This window comes from Panthera onca, chromosome A2, assembly GCF_046562875.1.
Source record: "Panthera onca isolate mPanOnc1 chromosome A2, mPanOnc1 haplotype 2, whole genome shotgun sequence".
Classification (NCBI taxonomy): Eukaryota; Metazoa; Chordata; class Mammalia; order Carnivora; family Felidae; genus Panthera; species Panthera onca.
The window spans coordinates 78814697-78837637 of record NC_138340.1 but is presented as its reverse complement, the minus strand read 5'-3'; the positions used below and the strand labels follow the sequence as shown (position 1 = coordinate 78837637).

Below are 22941 nucleotides of genomic sequence, written 5' to 3'. Positions count from 1 at the left end.
ATTGTATCCTGGTAAATGGCTGTTCTTAAACTGTATTTAAATCCATAATTTGGGGAATTTAGGTTCTTTTGTATATATATTATTAGCAATGTTGTAATGAATGTTTTCTGTAGCTAAATCTTTTCTCATACTCATGGTTATTTGGGATGCTTTCTTATAAATGAAATTAATATGTTAAAGGGGATATGCATTTAAAATTTTGAAATTGTCAAACTTGGCCAGCATGTGTGAAAATTCCCACTCATGGCCTCATCTGTGGTGTATCTTTTCTTGTTTTTCATCTTTTAGCCTGATAGGAAAGAACTTCATCTCTTATTTATTTCAGTTGCATCTCTGATTATTGATGATTCTTATTTCTTTTTTAGTAAATTGCTCATTTTTCTATCAGAGTGTTCACCTTTCTCTTATTGAATTGTGAAATCTCTTTATATATTAAATAAAGTAAACCTTTGTGTTATAAGTTGCAAGATGTTTTCCTGATTTAGTGTTTGTCCTTTAACTTTATTTCTGGCAGATTTGTGTTTGTGCATGTGTATGCATGGATTCAGAAGTTTTTACTTTTTTAAAAAAAATTTTTTTTTCAACGTTTTTTATTTATTTTGGGACAGAGAGAGACAGAGCATGAACGGGGGAGGGTCAGAGAGAGAGGGAGACACAGAATCGGAAACAGGCTCCAGGCTCCGAGCCATCAGCCCAGAGCCTGACGCGGGGCTCGAACTCACGGACCGCGAGATTGTGACCTGGCTGAAGTCGGAGGCTTAACCGACTGCACCACCCAGGCGCCCCAGAAGTTTTTACTTTTTATACAGTTATACTTATCAGCCTTTTCCTTTGTGGGGGTATGTACTTTTTTTAAACGACCAAGTTTTCAACAAAACTAACCTGAGAAATTTTCATAATCTAATCTGATGCTCTCAAACCCCTTGAGCTCCTTGTTTTAAACTTACCAGTGCAGACACTGTATTAGATGAGGCATACTTTTATTTCCATTTCTCCAGTTCAGTCTATCTCCCAAAAAGGGGTTTAATCACTTCACAGACCTCACAGATAAGTTACTGCAAGTAAGAACTGGCGATATGCATTCTTTTCCTCAACCACAAAACAAGTTATGCCTCCTTTCATGAAAAGCTGTGCTGGAAATTAGAAAGGACTAGTTTGTTTAGATTCTTTGCAGAGTGAATCACTGCCCCACTGATAGGCTTTATAATTGCACTGATGTGTTCTCAAGAAAACCGTGGCATCCACCCCAGGTTCTGATTACAACAGAGACAGGAAAGGTCATGGCCTGTCATCACTCCCCTGAAGCAAGCAGATTCCGTGGAATGATGTCCCTGGGCTCCATGGCAGTGTTACTACTCTGTGATAAGGAGGGTCCTCCCGGCAAACGCACATCTTGTTCTCGATGGGACTGTTGTGGGTGAGCTTGTATCTGGGCTTCTATGCTGGTGTGCTGGGCTGAACCACATTTGGGCCTCAACCCCTTCTTCATCTTACAAGTTAGACCCGTGCATTCTGCTCTCTCCTTGGCCCTCTCCCATGCCCGTGTGGCCCTCTCAGTGTTTATTCTAGGGAGCAGGGAGAGAAGAGAATCCTCTTCCACTTACAGACCTCATGGAAGCCCACTTGATGGTCCTCAACCCCTCTCCGCTTTCATCCAAGGTCCTTCCTGCAGGCTGAGGGAGAGTCAGTCCTGAGCACCAGCGAGGGTTGAACGTCAGTTGGATGGTCAGCACCTCCATGATGATGAGATGGGGCGACCTTCCTCCGTTCTCAGCTGTCAGAGCTTTTCCCCCGCTGCTGAGCAGTGGGGACTTCAGGGGCCAGCCCAGATGCAATCTCAGGATACCAAACCCCACCAACTGACAGCTTCTCAAGAGAACCCCATCATGGTGGGAGTGTGGCGGTGGGGACCAAGGCCCTACATCAGTAGGCCTTTGCTCTCTGGTTTTGCCAAAGAATTATTAACAAGTAACACGTGCAGTAACTCAGATAACTTGCTCCTATCAGCGGGGAACCAGGCTTTCAAGGCCACTCTGGGAGCCAGACCGGGGATTTGAAGACAGTTTTTACTATGGAATGACCCTATTATGGATTGGAGTGGCCCCTTCTCCAGAGACTAAACTTTTATATGAAGTACATCAAGGGAAGACAAACTAATTTCGCTTCTGCCTAATCAGTGCCCTTTGGTCTCTCCCTATTTTCTTATCCAGTATCGCAAAGGCCAAAGGATGAATTTGGCACAACCATCCTCAGAGTGCTGGAGAGGAGAGAAATCAAATGTGAGCAAAGCCCAAACCCTCTTCAGGGGGCAAGGCTTGTTTGTAAATAATTTTAGTCTTGTTACCCATTCACTAATCATATATCCTTCCCGACGGGTATTGGCAGCATGTCAGATGGAGATCACTCATGAAAAGATGCCACAGTTCCCAAGCCCCTTCTGGCTTCTCGCGAATCTGAGACTTGGAGAAGCCAACTATACTAACGGAACTATAGGCCCATCCCCGCCCCCCCCCCATTTTGGCAGCTGGGGCGGGGAGTGGCAGAGCAGAACAACTTCCATTTACTGAGCTTTCCTCTGTGGCAGGTGCCACCGGAGAATTAGACACATGATGGGTCTCCATTCTGCAAAGGCACTTCTCAGAGTCACAAATGACACCTGCAGGGGGCTGAGCGTTGTCCTCCAAGGACACTAGGTGCTAATCTCTGACCCCCATGACAGCACTACCTACGATAGTATATGCCAGAGTCTTGTAGGTGTGATTAAGTTAAGCATCTTGAGTTGGAGAGATTATCCTGGATCATCCAGCTGGGCCCTAAACGCCATCACATGCATCCTTTTAAGAGGGAGGCAGAGAGAGATTTTACAATGACACAAAAAGGGAAGAATATGATGTACAGATGGAGCAGACGGGGATTTGAAGGTGCTGACTTCGAAGGCTAGAGTGGTGCAGCCCAGAGCCGAGGGACACCAACAGCCACCAAAGGCTAGAAGACACAAGCAACAGATCGTCTCCCAGAGCCTCCTGAGGGTGCTGCCTTTTTTCACACCTTGATTTTGGACTTCTGGCCCCTGGGATTATGAGAGAGTAAATTGTGGTTGGTTTTTTAAAATTTTTTTAATGTTTATTTTTAAGAGAGAGAGAGAGAGAGCGGGAGAGGGGCAGAGAGAGGGAGACACAGGATCCAAAGCAGGCTCCAGACTCTGAGCTGCCAGCATAGAGCCTGATGTGGAGCTTGAACCCACGAACCATGGGATCATGCCTTGAGCTGAAGTCAGACGCTTAACCAACTGAGCCACCCAGGCACCCCAAATTGTGGTTGTTTTAAGCCCCCAAACTTGTGGCAATTTGTTAACAGCAGCCCCAGAAAGCTAATGAAACATCCTTGCAGATAAAATGGGGACAAGGATCTAGAGGACAGTTTTCACATAGGCAGAGTCACAGGTATCTGACCACGTTGGTTTATTCATTCCCTTGACATGTATTTATTGAGGAACTACAGTGTTCCAGGCACAGGAGACAAAGCATGAATAAGATGGACGGTGTCCCCACTGACACTAGGTTGGAGGGAGGGAGCAGGTAATAAAAAGGTAAATAAGAAATATAAACCAGGTAAGCATCCGACTTTGGCTCAGGTCATTATCTCATGGCTCATGAGTTAGAGCCCCACATCAGCCTCTGTGCTGACAGCTCAGAGTCTGGAGCCTGCTTCAGATTCTGTGTCTTCCTCTCTCTCTGCCTCTCCCCCACTCAACTCAGTCTCTCTCAAAAAAATACTAAATTAAAAAAAAAACAGTAAAAAAATATAAACCAGGTAACTTGAGTTATTGATAAGAGCTTTAAAGAAAACAAAACAAAACAAGGCCATCTGGAGTTGGGGAGAGAATTATTTTAGACTGGGCAGTAAGAGGGCCCTTCTGATTAATGAGATAAAGCTGAGTCCTGGATATCAAGAAGGAATTACCATCTGGACAAAGCTTTCCAAATGGAGAGAGTTGTAAGTGCAAAGGCCCTGAGGTAGGAATGAACTTCAGGTGCTTGAGTTTAATCGTGCATAGAAAGACCAGATTCCTCCAAGGCAATGTGGAGAGCCATCTCTCACAGAGGGCTACAGGTTGCAGACCCCGTCCTGTGCAGTTTTCTTTGTTGATAACTAAATTGGAAGTTAACATACAAATCATATTAATCAGGTGTTAGTAACATAAAGCTAGTAGGACTTATATTTGGCTAAATATCAGGGATTGGGTTTTAAAACATTTTGGCAGGTGTGAACAAAACTCTGAGGATCAAATTTGACAGAGACAAAATGTGAACCCCTGACATGAGGCTCAAGAAACTTATTTGCCTAAATCAGTACTTGTGTGAAGGCCCTAGAGCTCAATATCAGCAAAGGACCTGACGGAACAGCTGTAAAAAGGTGAAACACCTTAACAACTTTTTAAAGCATGGAGTACAGCTCAAGAAAGGAGGTAGCCATGGTCTGTTTCTGGAGTACTCAGTGGTACCACATTTTACGGGGGCCACAGAAACCGTTCATTCATTCATTCAATTAATAAATGTTTAGTGAACACCTTCTATGTATCTGGCACTGGCTAAGCTGTGGGGAAACGACACTGAATAGGACAAAGCATTTGCTGATCTCAGAGAGAAGAGAGATCCTACAGATTTAATTATGTCACTATGATCTTTTTCTCTGAATTAATTTTTTTTCAGATTTTTTAAATCTTTAATGTTTATTTTTGAGAAAGAGAGAGAGAGCATACATGTGCTGGGGAGGGGCAGAGAGAGAGGGGGACAGAAAATCTGAAGCAGGCTCCGCGCTGACAACAGAGAGTCCGATGTGGGGCTTGAACCCACGAACCGTGAGATCATGACCTGAGCTGAAGTCAGACGCTTAACCAACTGAGCCACCCAAGCACCCCAATTTTTTCTCAGGTTATAAACTGTGGTAATAAAATAGCAAAATCAAACTTTACCGATATATATAACAAAATAAAAATGCCCTGTTAACTCATCTTCCTTCTCCAGAGATAGCCACTGTCAACAGATTGGTGCATTTTCTCCAACTTTTAAAAAATATACCTGTCATATATTTTAAAAACATAAAAATGGAACCATACTTTTTAATTTTTTTCAGCTTGATCTATCTTAGACATCTTTCCACATGAATACAAAGAGATCTACCCTGTTCTTTTAAATGGCTGAGTAATACTCCATTTCATGAATATTTCACAGTTTCACCAGCGTCTTATTGATAGGTAGGGGTACTATTTCCACTTTTCACTGTTATAAACAATGTTGCCATAACATTTGTTCCACATAAGCTTTTACATGAACTGGTGGGAGTATTTCTTTCTGAAGGATATATTCATGGAAGTAGAAATGCTGGGGCAAAGAGTATGAAACATTTAAGTGATAGCTGTTGCCGTATTTGCTACCATTCGGGTGGTACTTGAATGAATGCAAATCAGAGTACACGTGTTCTTATGGCCTCAGCACAGGATTTTATCAATGATCACAATCTTTGCCTGTCTGATAGGCAGAAGACAATACTATCTTGTTGTCTGCATGAACCATTTTTGGCCCACGACTGAGATAGTGGGTCTGCGGGGACATGTAGATCATCCGCGTCTGTCAGAGAGGCCCGAACTGCTGAGGTGTGAAATCCCCCAGGCAGGGTGTGGTGTGGGATGACCACAGCATGCCAGGTGGTTCGGGTAGCAAGTGCAAAGGCCCTGTGGGGAGATTGTGCCTGGCCTAGCAATGGGACTGGAAGGCTTCCCAGGGGAGCAAAGAGCAGGAAGCAAGGGGGAGAGTGAAGAGGAGGGAAGGGCCAAACTTTGCAGGGCCTTGGGGTTCATCTTATGGCTTTTGGTATTTATGCCAAGAGAAATGCAAGCCAGTGGAAAGTTTTGAACGATCCGACATGATCGGGCAAGCATTTTGAACAGATCTCTGTGGCTGCTGTGTGGAGAACAGATTAGGAGGCTGAGAGAAGGTGAGGTAGCTCTTGGCTTCCGGGTAGGCTTGGTGGTAGTCTGCCCCGGGGTGGAAGCTGGGTGGAGGCTCCAGGGGGGCTGTCCTGGAGTGAGTGGGTAGGCTTCAGAGTGACTTGGGCCCGTTAGGATTTGCCATGAATTGATGGGAACTGAGGCCAGGCTGGGCTTAGGTGGCATCCTGGAAGACTCCCAGGTGTGTGGGACACACTGATTGGCAGTTGTCATGGGGATGATAAGATGTCAGAGGAGCTGGCGAGGATCAGCCTGAGAAGTGAAAATCCGGACAAGACAGCTGCTTTGTGGAGGGGTCCCTCTACCCCGACCTTCTCCCATGCCCGCGGCTCCACCTGAGGCCGGCTGACCCCGCGATTCCGCCACATTGGCCACAGCCAGCTGGCCGGGGAGAGTGCCTGAGTCCCGGCCACAGTGTGGTCCGCAGTGCAGCCCACCCCCGACGGGGACAGTGCCACACGGAACTGACGACCTCCTTCTGGGAGTCGGAAGGACCCCAGTGAGTGAAGCATTTGGAACCGGGGTCATTGGAAAGGCCACACAACGAGAGGGCAGAAAGCCGAAGCCACGAGGAAGGAAGAAGAGCGAGGAGGGAAGCTGGGGCAGAGCGGCAGAGGGAGTGCGAAGCCTGGGGAGGTCTGGAGGGGCGCCCCCGCGTGGCCTGGGGGACCAGCCAGGCTGCAAGGTGGGCCGAATGAGGCTTGCTTTCCCAGCTCTGAGGCTAATTAGCAGGCTGACCCCCCAACAAGGCGCTGGCCGTCCCATGGCTCCATTCTGTCTCCTCAACTATGAAATAGATGCCATCACATTATCTTCTTTGGCTCGTTGTGAGGATGAAAGATGCACACGAGAGAGGGAAAGAAGGTATTTGCAACACATAAAACCACTAAAGAACCAGTATCTAGGATTAAATTGGAAAAAATCTCCTACGAATCAATACAGAAAAGACAGCCTTGGACAAACAAGCAAAAGACTTGAACAAGCGCCTACAGAAAGAACAGCCCATGGCAAAAAATATGAAAATACAATCAACCTCATTAATAGGGGAAATGCAGCGAGATTCCATATGCAACAACACAGATGAATCCTACAAACACAATGTTGAGCAAACGCAGAAAGACGGAGATGAATGTATGGAGTAGGAATCAACGTATTTGAAGTTTTTAAAAAACTAGGCGTTAAAACTACAATTCAATCCTACACACGAATATCAGACTGGCAAAATCTGAACAATCTGATGATACAAGTGCTGATGAGGAAGATGTGGGTGGAGACCCAGAAATCTAAATGCCGCTGGTGGGAATGTAGGTTAGTATAGCCATTTTGGAAAAACAGCATCATCTAGTAACCTGAACACATGCATATTGCACCACCCGGCGATTCTATTCTTGGATATATGTATCTCAGAAGAACCTCTCATATACACTGGAACATATATACAAACTTGTCTGTAACTTTCCTCATAGCTTCATGCTGGAAACGTCACAAAGATCCATCAAGTATGGAATGAATAGATAGGTTGTGATATAGTCACACAATGGAGTACTATACAGCACCAAAAATGAACTATGCTATAAGGAACAACATGAATGAATCTTACAAACACAATACTGAACAAAAGAGATAACACACTGTATTTGATTTTACTTTAAAATTTAAAAATTGGTAACCCTGAACTATATATAATGGAGTTTATATTGTGTAGCATATATTGTTGAGCAAACTACAAAGAGAAGGAGGGAAGCAATAATCACAAAAGGGACAGGAAGGTTCTGGGACAGACAGCAATGATACTTGGGGCAGAGGGATTCTCTAGTGCTTGAAGGTATTCTATTTCTTGACCCAGGAGGTAGTTATGTGAGTTTGCTTTGTGATTGTTCATTATACTGTACATTTGTTTTGAACACTTTAAGAGTATTTTATTTCACAATTTAAACAGGTCTAAAAAAAAAGATAACTAACGCTTATAAAATGCTTGGCATGGTGCCTGGCCCATATTAAGAGCTCAACAGATGGCAATTTTATTTACTGTTATAACCCAGTTGTTAGAGCGCATTGTATCCTAAGCAACCTTCCAGCTCCTGGATTGAGCAGTAATCTCCATGAAGCCTGGCTTTGAGGCAGAGATTCTGGACTCCTCTATTTCCCAGGGTGGCCTCCAAATAAATCTCGTTGCTTAAGACAGCACTTCTCAATTGGCGCGTGACGGCTTACTTCATTGCCTCGAACTCTACCAAAGCATGCTGCCACATTTTGGCAAGATGTAAAACTTATTTATCTATTTTTTAGTGTCTCTGTTGTTATGCAATTCCAGAAAGTGAGATTGCTGAACCGAGCACTACGTGATGTATACAGTTAGAGTCCAGCCTCCCGCTGGTCACAAGTCAGAGGTCACAGGTGGAACCTGATGGCAAGCTGGTACCAAAGAAATGAGAACACATGAGAACTTGTCTCGCTGAGAGTCTATCAGGGAAGTACAGTCACACCCAAACAGGTGAATCCCAGGATAGCTGTGGGTGCCATTTAAATCCTTCAAATGTATGGCCCCCCAAACCCAGTATTCCATAGAAGGTTGACAATCACTGGTTTAAAGGAATCTGAGGATGTCTCCTTGCAAGCCTAATAATGGAATCACCATTCCACAGTTATTGGAAGGGTTATTGTGTCTAATAGCTAATTATAATAACAGCTAGTTTATGGGGTGCTAATCATAATCCAGGCATTGTGCTAACATTTCATCCTCATTTCCACCCTGGGAGGTAGGTGCTATCATCATATGCATATAGCTGAGGCACAGAGGAACTCAGTAACTTGCTGAAGGACACACAGCTGCTAAGGGCTAGAGCCAGGAAGGAGGATCATTCATATTCTCCAGTTCTAGAAGGAGGGCATAGCACAATATTTAGACGTTAGGTGGAGGCAGGTGTTGCTACCGATGAGCAAAAATGTCCTAACAGTGAAATAGGGAATTTTAGGGCACAACAAATTCTCTCCCTGTAAGCCCGAGGCAGCAAGATGGTTTATCGAATATGGTTTAGAAGAGATTTCTGCATTGGTGGGCAGATTGGACTAAATGCCTCCCAGGGTCCTTTCGAAGAAACCAGAACTGTAAGTTTGGGTCTTGGTAGAGCTTCCAATAGGGAGCTGCACTCCATGCTTATTTTCGTCTAAAATATGAACCTCCTGAGTTCAGTGCACACCCTGATGTGTAAGCTATGTGACCACACTTTCATGTGGATGTTCATGAACTTCCTCAGAACTGTTGAGGCACAGTAAAATGATTTTCCCTATGGGGTTGTTTTCTTTGAGTCTTTTCGCTGACAGTAGTTGTAAAGACGCTTTCTGACTGGCAACGAAATAGCTTTCTTAGCTTTAGAAGAGAAAGGGTTTGCATTCAATGTTCTCCCACACTTATTTCTTTAATTTCAGACCAGAGGTGCTGATCTTTACATACGGACTTTCCTGCCTCACCTCCTACGATCGGCATGTGTGGTGTGGGGACTACGTGTGTGGCATTCACAATGGCGTTGGATAGCATTAGGGCTGTTTAGAATCAGCCCTTTAGACTGAAATGATATGTCTGGCTTTGTTTCCAGGGTTACAGAAACTTCTTCTATTTCCATGACTGTGTCCAGTGGAAACGCATTACTTTGTGCTGTTCAGACTGTGCTACCACCCTCCAGGATAATGAAGGCATACAGTGGCGTCTCTAGCTGGAGTTGGCTTTGGTTGAGCCTTTGTGATTACCTGGCAAAACCAACTTTATTGTTTCAAGCAGTTTTAAGTTCAGAAAAATGTAGGAGCAAGTACAGAGTTCCCAGGGACCCCCTGCCCCATACGTGGACAGCCTGTCCCACAGCCAACATCCCCTACCAGAGTGCTACATTTGTTACAATTCATGAATCTTTGCTGACACATTATTGTCATCCAAAATCCATAGCTTTCATTGTGGTTCAGTCGCTGGGTTGTACATTCTGTGGGTTTGGACAAAGGTGTAATGAAATGTATCCACCATTACGATATGATGCAGAATAATTTCATTGGCCTGAAAATCACCCCTGGTGAACCACAAATCTTTTAACTGTCTTTGCGCTTTTGCCTTTTCTACAGCGTCACATAGTTGGAACCATATGGTATGTAACCTTTTCAGATTAACCTCTTTCACTCAGTAATAGGCACTTAAGTTTCCTTCATGTCTTTCTGTGTCTTAATAACTCCTTTCTTTTTAGCACCAAATAATACCCCACAGTTTATGTATCCATTCATCTACTGAAGGACATTTTGGTGGTTTCCAAGTTTTGGCAATTGTGAATAAAGCTACTGTAAACACCCATGTGCAGGTTTCTGTAGAAATAAGTTTTCAATTCATTTGGGTAAACACAGAGGAGCGTGATTGCTGGATATATGGAAAGGGTATATTTTGTTCTGTAAGGGAGTGCCATGCTGTCATTCAAAGCGGCTATACCATTTTGAGTTCCCATCAGCAATGTATGAGATTTGCTGTTGCCCTACATCCTTGCCAGGATTTGGTGATGTCATGTTCTGGATTTTGGCGATTCTAATAGGTATAGAGTAGTTTCTCATTATTGTTTTATTTTGTAATTCTCTATTGATAGAAGATATGGAGAATCTTTTCATATGCTTATTTACCATTTGTGTAACTTCTTTGGTGAGAGGTCTGTTCCCATCTTTTGCCTATTTAAGAAATTGGGTTGTTTGATTTCTTATTGTTGAATTTTAGGAGTTTTTGTATATTTTGGTTAACAGTCTTAAAAAAATTTTTTTAATGTTTATTTATTTTTGAGAGCAAGAGAGAGTGTGAGCAGGGAAGGGGCAGAGAGAAAGGGAGATACAGAATCTGAAACAGGCTCCAGGCTCCAAATTGTCAGCACAGAACCTGACACGGGGCCCGAACCCATGAACTGTGAGATCATGACCTGAGCCGAAGTCAGATACTCAACCAACTGAGCCACCCAGATGCCCCTAGGTTAGCAGTCTTTTATCTGATGTGTCTTTCACTAGTACTTTCTCCCAGTCTATGGCTTGTTTTCTCGTGCTCTTGAATATACACTATTTAAACTGTGCTCTGCTAGATGTTGTATAAGCATATAAAATATATTTAACATAGAATTTCATGCTTTTAAGTTGCTTATTGGGAAGTACCTATTTCCTGGATGCAGAAGGATCCCCATTGCTTCTTTTACTGGCTACTAGTGAAGCTCTTAAGTGTTTCATGGGAGTGGTAAGCATTCCAGAGAATCAGTATATTTGGGAAACTTGCTTGGGTATTATTTTTTTAATGCTTTATTTATTTTTGAGACAGAGAGAGACAAAGCATGAGCAAGGGAGGGGCAGAGAGAGAGGGAGACACAGAATCCAAAGCAGGCTCCAGGCTCTGAGCTGTGAGCACAGAGCCCGACGCAGGGCTCGAACTCACAAACCGCAAGATCATGACCTGAGCCGAAGTCGGACGCTTAACCGACTGAGCCACCCAGGTGCGCCGCTTGGATATTATTTTATGTACTGAGAGTTCCACAATAAAGTACACTGTGGTGGCTTATGTATAGAAAGGCTTGAGACTCTGACTTGTCTGATGTTATGAGCATTCTAAGAAATATTAGTGACTGATATTTATATATTCCTGTACATGCTACTTTCACTGATATTACCTCATTTGATAATTGCAAAGTGACTTATCTAAGGAAGCAACATGGCAACTGGGCCAACGGAAAGAAATTTTATTTTATTTAGCTGGCTTTTGTTTTTGTTTTTTTTTTTTACTTTGAAATATTTAAAGAAGGGGATCATTTCTACACAGTGTAGAGTCACAGGTAGTACAGATCACATGACATCACCTCTGGAGCTGGCGTTCACTTTATACTGAACTATGTAATGTCAGCAAATGAACGTGACATGCTTTAACTTCAGTATATATTATACAAAACTCTTCAGTGTACCCAGTCACAGGCAGAAAACAAACAAACAAACACAAAACAAAATAGGGCCCGAAAACCCGGTGTGAATTGGATGATGTTGGATATGCTCAGTCTAGATGCACTAAATCAGCCCTATTTACCTGGTGCCAAGGCCATTTGGGATCATAACGTTCAACTGTAAATCTTAAACGAAAAGGAAATATTCAAACATTTAGCAGAGGAGTGGAACAAACACTAGGGAGACAGAGTAATGTGTTAAGACAGACAACAAGCTGGATTCAATATCCAGGACATATGCTCTCAACAACTGGTCCAGTCCTAAAGAGGAAGAGATAGTCCAAGTGTCCAAATGTGCCATTCCTCCAAGAAGGCCAGAGAGTGGGAGAGGGCAAGACAAGGCAAGAAAGAGAGCGGACGATTGTATCTTTGACCAGGAAGATATGCTGGGTCACCCAACTGCAGACCCCTCTTCCTAGTCTGATACAAATGTTCTTCAAAATTGCCCAGGCTGCAAGGTTCCCAAAGGCAAAGATTAAAACAACAGGAGCTATGGGGTGCCTGGGTGGCTCAGTCAGTTGAGGTCATGATCTGTGGTTCATGGGTTCGAGCCCCTCATCAGGCTCTGTGCTCACAGCTCAGAGCCTGGAGCCTGCTTTGGATACTATGTCTCCCTCTCTCTGCCCCTCCCCTGCTCATGCTGTCTCTCTCTCTCTTAAAAATAAATAAACATTAAAAAATTTTTTTTAAACAACAGGAGCTGCAGAATCCTTGAGCAACTTATTTAAACCTCTGGGCCTTGATTTCACCATTTGTAAAACTAGAATAAGAATTTCTGCCAATCGGTACCATTGCAAGGATGAACAATAATTTACATCAAATACCTGGCCCATAGCAGGGACTCAATAAATGTTAGGTGATTAAAAAAAAATTATCCAGGTATTATTCATGTGTTTAATGAGTCCACTGTAAAGAGAGCCCAGGTGCACTTTATTTATTTATTTTTTTAATGTTTATTTATTGTTGACAGATAGAAAGAGACAGAGTGCAAGCAGGGGAGGAACAGAGAGAGGGGGAGACACAGAATCTGAAGCGGGCTCCAGGCTCTGAGCTGTCAGCACAGAGCCTGTTGTGGGGCTCGAACCCACAAACCATGAGATCATGACCTGAGCCAAAGTCTAACACTTAACTGACTGAGCCATCCAGGCACCCCCAGATGCACTTTAAATACACTTCTGCTTATACTGCTTCCTGTGGAAATGAAATACGGTGTCCCAATGTATCACCTTCTGAAGAGTATTGGTAAGTATATAGCTACTAAGATGCTTTTGGCTGCAAGTAGCAAAACTCTCAATTTAAATAAGCTTCAAGAATAAAGCAATTGTATTTGTTCATGTATGATACAAAGTCCTATGATGAACATCAGATTTAGGAGAAGCTTGATCCAGCAGCTCCATGATCTATTGAAAGAACTAGTTTCTTTTGTTTCTGCTCTGCTACCCTGGTACCAGTCCTGTTCCATGTTTGCTTCCCTTTGTAGCTACAAGATGGTTGTAAGCAGAAGTGTGGGTCCATCTATCAGAATTGGGTCTACTCTATGAAATGGAAAATCCACTGTTACAGTGGCTATAACAAGAGAGATGTATATTTCTCCCCCATGTAAGTGAATTCCAGAGACAGGCAGTCCACGGCAGGCATGGTGGCTCCATTGTGTCGTGGGCACAGGTGTCTAACTTGATGTTGCACATCTTAGGGCATGGCTCCCTTTCTCAAGGTCACCTCAAGGTCCAAAATGACTGCTAGAACTGTCATCATTCATTACCTCTGAATTCTAGGCAAGAGGAAGGAACGTAAGAAAGCCTTGCCTCCTCTCACTTGTAAAGAGACTAATTGGAAGTACCATACAACCCTTTTGCTTACATTTCATTGGCTGGAATGGAGCCACATAAGGCAGTTGCAAGGGAGACTGGGAAATAGAATCTTCTGCTGGACTCAAGGGTGCCTAGTCAGAAATTGAATCATTCTTATATCCAAGAAGAAAGGGAGAGTGGATATTTGAAAGCAACTGTTAGTTGTTGCCACTCAGGGCCACATGCTTCCTTATTCCGCCCCAGTGGATACAGTTATTTTTGGGGGGAGGGGTGAAGAGAGGAGCTTCCATCAAAGGGAACGGATGCTTTTTTCTCAGAAGACCCCAGGAAACATACCTCTTATCGGTACAAAGTGGGTCTTCCACTCACCCCTGCACCACTCACTGTGGGAGAGCTGGTGGGGGAGATGGTCAGTGCTGACTGGCTTAAGCACATTAGCGCCCTCTCCTGGAACTGAGGGTGGGGCAAATTCCCCCAACCATGTCCCTGGGACACTCAAGGACCCATTAAGAAAAGGGAAAGGGGACGATGGATATCACTACAAAGTTTTCCTCCCCTTTATACCCTCTCCCCAGCCCTCTTTCACTGTGCTAAACGGTTCTAGGATTTCAAGCCTCTTGATGAAAGCTGTGCATCTCAGATCCCTCTGTCTTCATGGATCTTTCCTTTTCTTTTTTATTTTTAACGGTTATTTATTTTTGAAACAGAGAGAGACAGAGCATGAACGGGGTGGGGGTGGGGGGTCAGAGAGAGGGAGACACAGACTCTGAAACAGGCTCCAGGCTCTGAGATGTCAGTACAGAGCCCGACGCGGGGCTTGAACTCACCGACTGTGAGATCATGACCTGAGCTGAAGTCGGCCGCTTAACCGACTGAGCCACCCAGGCACCCCTTCATGGATCTTTTCTGAATCTTCCCCAAACTTTCCTGATTCACACTGGGCACAGTGATGAGCAGCCGAATCTCCCAGCCTCTCTAAACCTCAATTTCCCCATCTATAAAGTGATGAGGATCATAGCATCTATTTTCCTTCAAAGATCAAATGAGATGCTGCGTGTATGCTTCATGCACAGTGAGCATTTAATAAGGGTTAAATAATAAACATAACAATACATCCTGACTCTTGCATCCTATTCTCCTATGTTTTTCTCTATCATGCTTGTTTCTTTACCTGAAGCCTTAAAATTCTCTTCTTGCTCAACTCCAGCTTCTGTTTCTGTAGATGTTTTTCTCTCCTTAGAAATTCTTCTAACACCCCTGTGTCTATTTCTGACCTCGTCTGTAATTTGCCAAGGTAGCTGGAGGTATGGCAGTAAGAGAAAGTGATTCAGGAGGGCAGAGAGGAGAACAGGAGCCGTGAGGAGCAGGTGGTGGGAGGCCTGGTATGGACCCCACCTGGGCCACAGCCTCACCCCTGCTTAACCAGATGATGCCTTCTTGTTCCCAGGCTGAGTTATTTAGAAAAGGAAGAAGAATCCATTCTATTTGTTCTTGTGAATTTGCATAAGAAATACATCCTCAGTGGTCAGGCTCTGGAGCTCCTTTGTGCACATACTGCTTAAGCATTGAGCTTCTGGGTTTATTGAGTTTGGAAATTCAAAGGTCGAGGCTCTGTCTGCCTTGAGGAGCTGAGAAAGCTTCCTCTAGGTGCATCCAAGATGGTTTGTCCTCCCCTCTGCCCTCCTTCCAGCCTTCCCTCCTTGCTTTGGCAGGGCCAGAGGGCTTGGGAGGATTCACACTCAAGCTTCCCATGCAGACTGTGCCCTTGCCCACATTGGAGGAGACCAAAGTTTCCGAGTGCTACTTGGGGGGATGCTAGCAAGCAGCATTTGCCAACCACTCAAAGCACCTTGCAGGTATCATAATAGCAATCATAATAGCTAACAGTTAACATGGTGCTTACTGTTTGCCAAGCGTAGTTTAAATTATTCGAGTGTACATTGATTTGTGTTATTTCTCCTCTGAAGGAGTAGCTACCAGCACCCTCATTCTGTAGATGAAGATCTAGGCTCATAAAGCTTAAAAAACTTGCTCAGGGTCATTCAGCTAGTGTCAGAGCCTGGATTCGAAGACCGCTGGTCTCTGTGTTCTTAACTAGTATACTACACTACCTCCCCACGAACAGGTTTTGCTATTTTTATCATACCCGTTTTATAGATAAGGAAACTGAGGCACAGTGAGAAGAAGCAGTCCTGGATTCAAATTTGAGCAAGAGACTTCACAGCCTGGGTCTTAACTGCTATGTCATGCTGCCTCGTCCAGAGGCACGTGGGAATATATCCCAATCCCACCTTTTCACGTGGGAAATAACCTGATGACATAACTAGACTGGAGCGAGTAGTGGATGACACAGAATACGCAAACCCCATCAGTCCTGGTATTGGAGTCAGGAAGACACCCCCTGTGATAGACAAATCATATCCCTGGCACCAGGAGCAGAATTCACCTGTGCTCTTGCACCAGGGCTGTGGGTCAGGAACTTAGAAGCATCCAACACCACAATCATAGTGCCAGTAGTTAAATAAGGGAACTAGCAAGAGAAAGCATCATTTAAAATGTGATTCATTGAGCCTCCTGGGTAGCTCAGTCAGTTATGCCACTGACTCTTGATTTCAGCTCAGGTCCTGATCTCACGGTTCCTGAGATCGAGCCCCACGTTGAGCTCTGTGCTGACAGTGTGGAGCCTGCTTGGGATATTCTCTCTCTCTCTCTGTCTGTCTCTCTCTCTCTCTGTCTCTCTCTCTGTCTCTCTGTCTCTCCCTGTCTCTGTCTGCCCCTCCCCTGCTCTCTCTCTCTGTCCCCCAAAAATAAACTGCAAAAATAAAAATTTTTAAAAATGTGATTCATTGATTTGTACCATGCCTTGTTCCCTAAGGGACTGTGACAGAACACAGAACTGTCTCCCATTGTAGGAAAGAACATCAGTTAGGCATGTGCAACAGTGTGGCTGGAATCCCGGGGCACCCATTCCCCTCCCCATGTACCTGGATGGATCTTATCATGTTCCTGCCCAGGGTCTCTTTATGTAGACATTGGAAATGATGTCTTCCTAGTGGAATTTGGCAAACATCAATGGCAGATCACGTAAAGCTCCTAGCCCCTGCCTGACCTTCAGAAGGCGTTCAGTGGATTATTTTTCTTTTAATTTTTTTAATGTTTATTTATTTTTGAAAGAGAGAGAGATAGAGCATGAGTGGAGGAGGGGCAGAGACAGAGGGAGACACAGAATCTGAAGCATGTTCCAGGCTCTGAGCTGTCAGCCCAGCCCAATGTGGGGCTCGAACTCACAAGCTATGAGATCACGACCTGAGCCGAAGTCGGACGCTCAATGGACTGAGCCACCCAGCTGCCCCTATTATTATTATTATTATTATTATTATTATTATTAATTATTATTATTATTATTCCCAGGCAAGGAACGATGCCTCATAAGGAAAACAAGGGGCAGGGTCATAAAATGGAACCAGCTGTGAAGCCAGTATACAAATACTTACTGCAAAGTTGCACTTGCCTTCCCAGGGCCACTGTGAGGACAGACCCTGATGTTAAATCATTCACAGCACTCATAAGAAGAAAAGAGTGCTCAGGAGAGGCAACTTCCTAGACTAAGGTGGAAAGAAAGATTCTCTAGAGTCCTTCTAAGGAGGACACTGCAATGTTATAAACAGTGTCCCCAACAACTTCTTTAGAGTAAACCCAGTAACAAGTGCCACTGGCTGTCCCTTAATAGAGGCGAATGGCAACAAGCCACAGCATAATCCAATGGAAAGCATTCCACTGAGAGCAAACGTAATAGAGTCCTTGGCTGCTGTGACTTAACCAGGGGCGATAATAGCTAATGCTTACTGAGCATTTCGAGATGCCACTGGGAGCTCTGAGCCCGCCAACTGTTTGAGATTGGTAATATGATATCCCTATTTTGCAGATGAGTAAACTGAGACCCAGAACAAACATTAAGAGAGCTACCCAGGGTCACAGAGCTCATGATCCCTAGCCTGCCCTACACTAGGCAGGCAGGCTCCGGGACCCGTGCCAATGCCCCTCTGTTGCTCTGGAAAACTGGTTAGACTCAACATCCTTGTAACGGTCCTTGTCAGCTGAGCCTTTGACAGGTCTTGCATAGCGGTGAGTTCAAGAAAATGTCTAGGGGCACCTGGGTGGCTCACTTGGTTGAGCGTACGAGTCTTGATTTCAGCTCATAATCCCAAGGTCGTGGGATCGAGCCCCGCATTGGGCTCTGTGCTGAGCATGGAGTCTGCTTAAGATTCTCTCTTCCTCTCCATCTTCTCTTCCCCTGCTCGTGCACTCGTGCACGTGTGCTCTTTCTCAAATTAATAAAAGAAAGAAAATGTCTAAATCCTGAGAAGTTCCTGAGGGGCAGATGTTCCGTGCATTCAGTTAGTGTGGTGCAGTGTGGTTTCTGCATTAGCCAAGATGAGATAGAACCAACAGATTATCAGATTATGGAAGGGCTTGAACTGAAGGTGTTCACGACCTTGGCTCAGAAAAGGGGAGGGCAAACAGAGGAATAGGTCTAAGATCCACCTTAGAAAGGGATCTTCCGTCCACTTGAATGCACAGACATACGGATGACTAAGGACTCAAAAGTCTCTTATCATGGCTGTAGTAATTTTAGTCTGCAAAAGTATCAAGGCACTTAATTTCCTGTTTGGACTATTTCAAAAAACATGAATGGCACCCATTAGATCCGAAATACACATTCCTTTTATTGTGTTTTGCCTAATGTATTAGACCCCCTAAACCACCTGGCAGGAAACACAGCTAAAGCCCCCTCCTCCTCTGCACACCCTCCCCCCCAGTCTGCCAACTTAACCACCATCACAGCAGAATGATCCAGAAAGGTCCAGCCTTCTGGGCTCCTCCTCTTCTTGTGATCCAGATTAATTGGCCGAGTCCTGTCTCCCCTTCTGTGAGAGCTGGGCCCTCATCAGGATTTCCAAAGAACTGTCTCTGATGGCCAGCGGTCTCCTGCTTAGCCCACCAGGCTTGTCAGGCCCAGGTGTGACTGCTTTTTCCCCTGCCATTGTAACCCTCAGCTGTACAGAGCCCCAGTTCCCTTATCCTTTGTGCCTTAGGCTTTGTGTTTGGTCTGAGCAGAGGCTTGGGGCACAGCATAGTATAGGCAGTAGCAGAGAAGCCAAATGTCCTGTCCTTATCAGCATCCCTGGCCATGTTCCCTTAAGGCCCTGGCTTGGCAGGACCTTCATAGGCTTGCTCTTTCTGGGGAGCTGCTGTCTGCTCAGCTCACTACTTGCTCCAATCCTCAAATTCCAGTTCCTTCCTTAACAGAACAGAATCTAGTTCACTCTTCATCTTCCCCTTTACTTCCCAGGCCATGCCCAGAGCTTGATTTTCTCAGCCATAAAGCCTCATCAAGGCTCACATAGCGTGCTTCTCTCCCGTAAGATAGTTTATGTCCTACTGTGTGGGAGTGGCCACAGTCATGGTTTTAAACGGCATCTCCCCCCTGCTGTGTTGTATATATCAGAGCTTACAGGATAGCTGGGAATTAAAATCTCACAAACTAAGGACAAAATAGTAATATGATAAAAGTGATCAGAAATGAGCTTTCAAGCTATGAAAGGACATGGAAGAAACTTAAATGCATATTACTATGTGAAAGAATTCAACCTGAAAAGACTATGTACTGTGTGTACCTTATGGTTCCAACTATGTGACATCCTGGAAAAGATAAAACTACAGAGACAGTAAAAGGATCTGTCCTTGCCGAGGGTTGTGGGGAGGGAGAAATGAGTAGGTGGGGATTTTTAGGCCAGTGAAACTATTCTATGTGATCCTGTGATGGTGGATACGTGTCATTGTACATTTGTCTAAACTCATGAAATGTACAAGAGTGAGCCCTAATGTAAAGGATGGACTCTGGGTGATAATGATGTGTCACTGTGTGTTCACCAACAAAGGTACCACTCTGGTGGGGAAGGTTGATGATGGGGGTGGCTGTGTGTGTGAGGGGGGCAAGGGGTAGAGGAGAAACCTCCATACTGTCTGTTCAAGTTTGCTGTGAACTTAAAACTGCTCTAAAAAAGTGTCTATTGGGGCACCTGGGTAGCTCAGTCGGTTAAGTGTCCAACTCTTGGTTTAGGCTCAGGTCATGATCTCATGGTTCATAAGTTCAAGCCCCTCATCAGACTCTACACTGGCAGTGTGGAGCCTGCTTGGGATTCTCTCTCTCTGCCCCTCCCCTGCTCATGCTCTCTCTCAAAATGGATAAACTTAAAAAAAATTGAGTCTATTTTTTTTAATGACCCCAAATGAAAGATGGCCATACAATATGATAAATAAGGAATGAGGCACCAAAACCAGGGGAGGAGATGGCTATTGGCTGGGATGCCCCCCCCCCCCCCGCCTTGGCTTTCAGGAGAGAAAGTGGAAGTCAGATGAATAATGAAGGATGGATGGGGTTTGATGAGTGGGGAGTGAGGAGGAGGGTGTCACAAGGAGGAGAAACAGCCTGAGCAAAGGTGTGGACATGGTGTGACACATGGCCCACGGGACGGACAGGTGAGCAGGGAAGAGCAGGGATCCTCGAAGGCAGGAAGGAGAAGCAGAAAGCCCACGACTCTGGAGACCCTGCCAATTGTTTTCTGGTAGCTTCTCTGAAGTGAGCGTGTTGATTGTGGTTCCCTGTGTAAGAGACACTCAGCGACGAAAACTGCTAGGATACAGCTACGTCTCTTTTCTTACAACATGTGTTTGTTTATTACAGAGAGCTGTGATAACACAAGGGAGTCGTGTCAACCTTGTCTCACACACCGCTGAACTCCAGTGACACCAGCAGCTTGCAACCCGACAGATGGGGTGTTATTACTGCACCGCCAGGGAGGCTGCCCAGGGCTGGACGGCGCTGCCCCAAAGGTGCTTTGCTTGCAGCGTGGGGCAGCTTGACCTGAGTGAAGGCAGCAAACACGCATCAAGTTGGACCTCCCAGCCAGTGTCAGTAACACAGTGGTTCTCAAAGGCCAGCCTGTGTCTGAGTCACCTGGAGGGCTTGTTGAAACATAGAGTTTCAACCCCCCTGAGACTCTGGTTCAGTAAATTTGGGGGGGCAGGGATGGTGATTTTGCACTTCTGGCAAGTTCCTAGGTGCTGCTGGTTGGGAGATCACACTTTGATGTTTTATTTTTTTATTTATTTTTGAGAGAGACAGAGTGTGAGTGGGGAAGGGGCAGAGAGAGAGAGAGAGAATCTGAAGCAGGCTCCAGACCCTGAGCTGTCGGCACAGAGCCTGATGTGGGGCATGAACTCATGAACCGTGAGATCGCCACCTGAGCCGAAGTCAGGTACTTAACCAACTGAGCCACCCAGGCATCCCAGGAGATCACTCTTTGAAAACTACACGTCTACTCCAAGCCTTGGCTCTCCCAAGCTCTTCCTCTCCAGGTCTTCTGTGCCCTAAAGGACTTCAGATTTGGGGAGAAGAGTGAATGGAAGCCAGAAGATGGAGACAACCCAAATATCCATCAACAGATGAATGGATAAGCAAAATGTGGTATATCTGTACAGTGGAATACTATTCAGCCATAGAAAGAATAACAAGTATTTTTTACATGTTACACATGTTACATGTATGTTATACATGTTACAATATGGATGAACCTTCTTTCATTATGCTAAATGAAAGAAGCCAGGACCACACTCTGCATGATTCCATTTATATAAGATGCCCAGAATAAGCAAATTCATAGAGACAGAAGGCGAATTGGTGGTTGCCAACAGGTGGGAGGGAATGGGGGGTTGACTGCTTATTGGGTTTCCATTTGGGATGATGCAAACGCTCTGGAACTAGACAGTGGTGATGGTTCTACAACACTGTGAATGTACTAAATACAATTGACCGCACACTTTACAATGATTAAAATGGTCCATTTTATGTCAGGTGTACTTCACTACAATAAAAGAATTTAAAAAGTGAATGGAGTGCTATTCTAATTCACATTGTGGAGCCAGTTGAAAGGCTTCCAGGAGAAAGTCTGGAAATGCAAAGGGACTAAGCCAGTGGTTCTCAGCCCTCATTCTGTGGAGAATCTGGGGAGTTCTTATAGCACACCCTTGTCTTAGCTATGCTTAAGACCAATTAAATCGAAATCTCTGGAGGTGAGGTCCAGGCACCAAAATTTTTTAAATTTACCCCCAGACGATTCGAATGTACCACCAGGATTGAGAGCACTGGCCTAAAATCTCAGGGGCCAAGTGGGCTGACGTCCTACGTGCACACTGGCTAGGGCTTTGTCACAGACAATGCACCTTCGTCTTCTGAGCTGGCTGGCAAGTGGTTGCGAGAACAGAATGAGGAGGCCTTGGAGCCATTCCACAATCCGTTCCACAATCCGTTCCACTACCAACTTGCCGTGTGACCTTGGGCAAACCATATAACCTCTCTGAGATTTGTTTTTGCCTGTGGAAAGCCAGACTCTGTTTCCTCCTTTGGAAAGAACACATTTCATAGGGTTTTTGTGAGGCTTGCATGAGACAGGCTGGTTTCCCGGTTACAAGAGTCGGACACTGTGGCGTACCTACTTCTGGACTGGAAGGGAGACGCAGTGCCTTATTGGTGTGACAAACCTATCACTGCAGTGCCTTGTACTGTAAGTTCAATTTTCTCTCTCCACCTAAGGGGAGGGACATTTTAGATTGAGAATTAGTGATAATGGCCTCTCGAATCCATCATATGTAAGTGGAGGAGACTGTGAGCCTGGGGGACATCCTCTCTGTGCTCACGCTCAGATTTGCTTTTTTGTACTAAGCTTTATAATGATGTAAATATACTCTAAGATAAAAACAGATAAATTCACACATGAATTCCTAACAATAAAATCATTTGTATTTCTTCATGTCTCCATTTAGCCATTATTTGTAGGTAACATAGGTAATATATTTTTATTCCACCATAATTATGGCATCGGTACAATTTTACATTCTGCTTTTTTTCATTCAGTACTCTACCTTCTGCATTTGTGTCTGTATAGTTCTTTATTGTTGACGTTTTAATAGCTACATAGTATTTCATTGAGTAGCCTTGCTATGATTTACTTTAATATTCCTCTATTGTTAAGCCTTTTGATTTCTTCCAAATTTTCAATATTAG

At 44.6% G+C, this 22941-nt stretch overlaps 1 long non-coding RNA gene across 1 annotated transcript in view; it reads left to right on the top strand.

Annotated features, from left to right (window-relative positions):
• The window catches only part of LOC132679867 (uncharacterized), a 36635-nt gene extending 14866 nt beyond the window's left edge, over nucleotides 1-21769 (top strand). The window contains exon 2 of the long non-coding RNA XR_009610362.3: nucleotides 20563-21769. This is a non-coding gene — a long non-coding RNA (uncharacterized LOC132679867). The remainder of the gene's footprint in view (nucleotides 1-20562) is intronic.
• Nucleotides 21770-22941: the final 1172 nt, after the last annotated feature.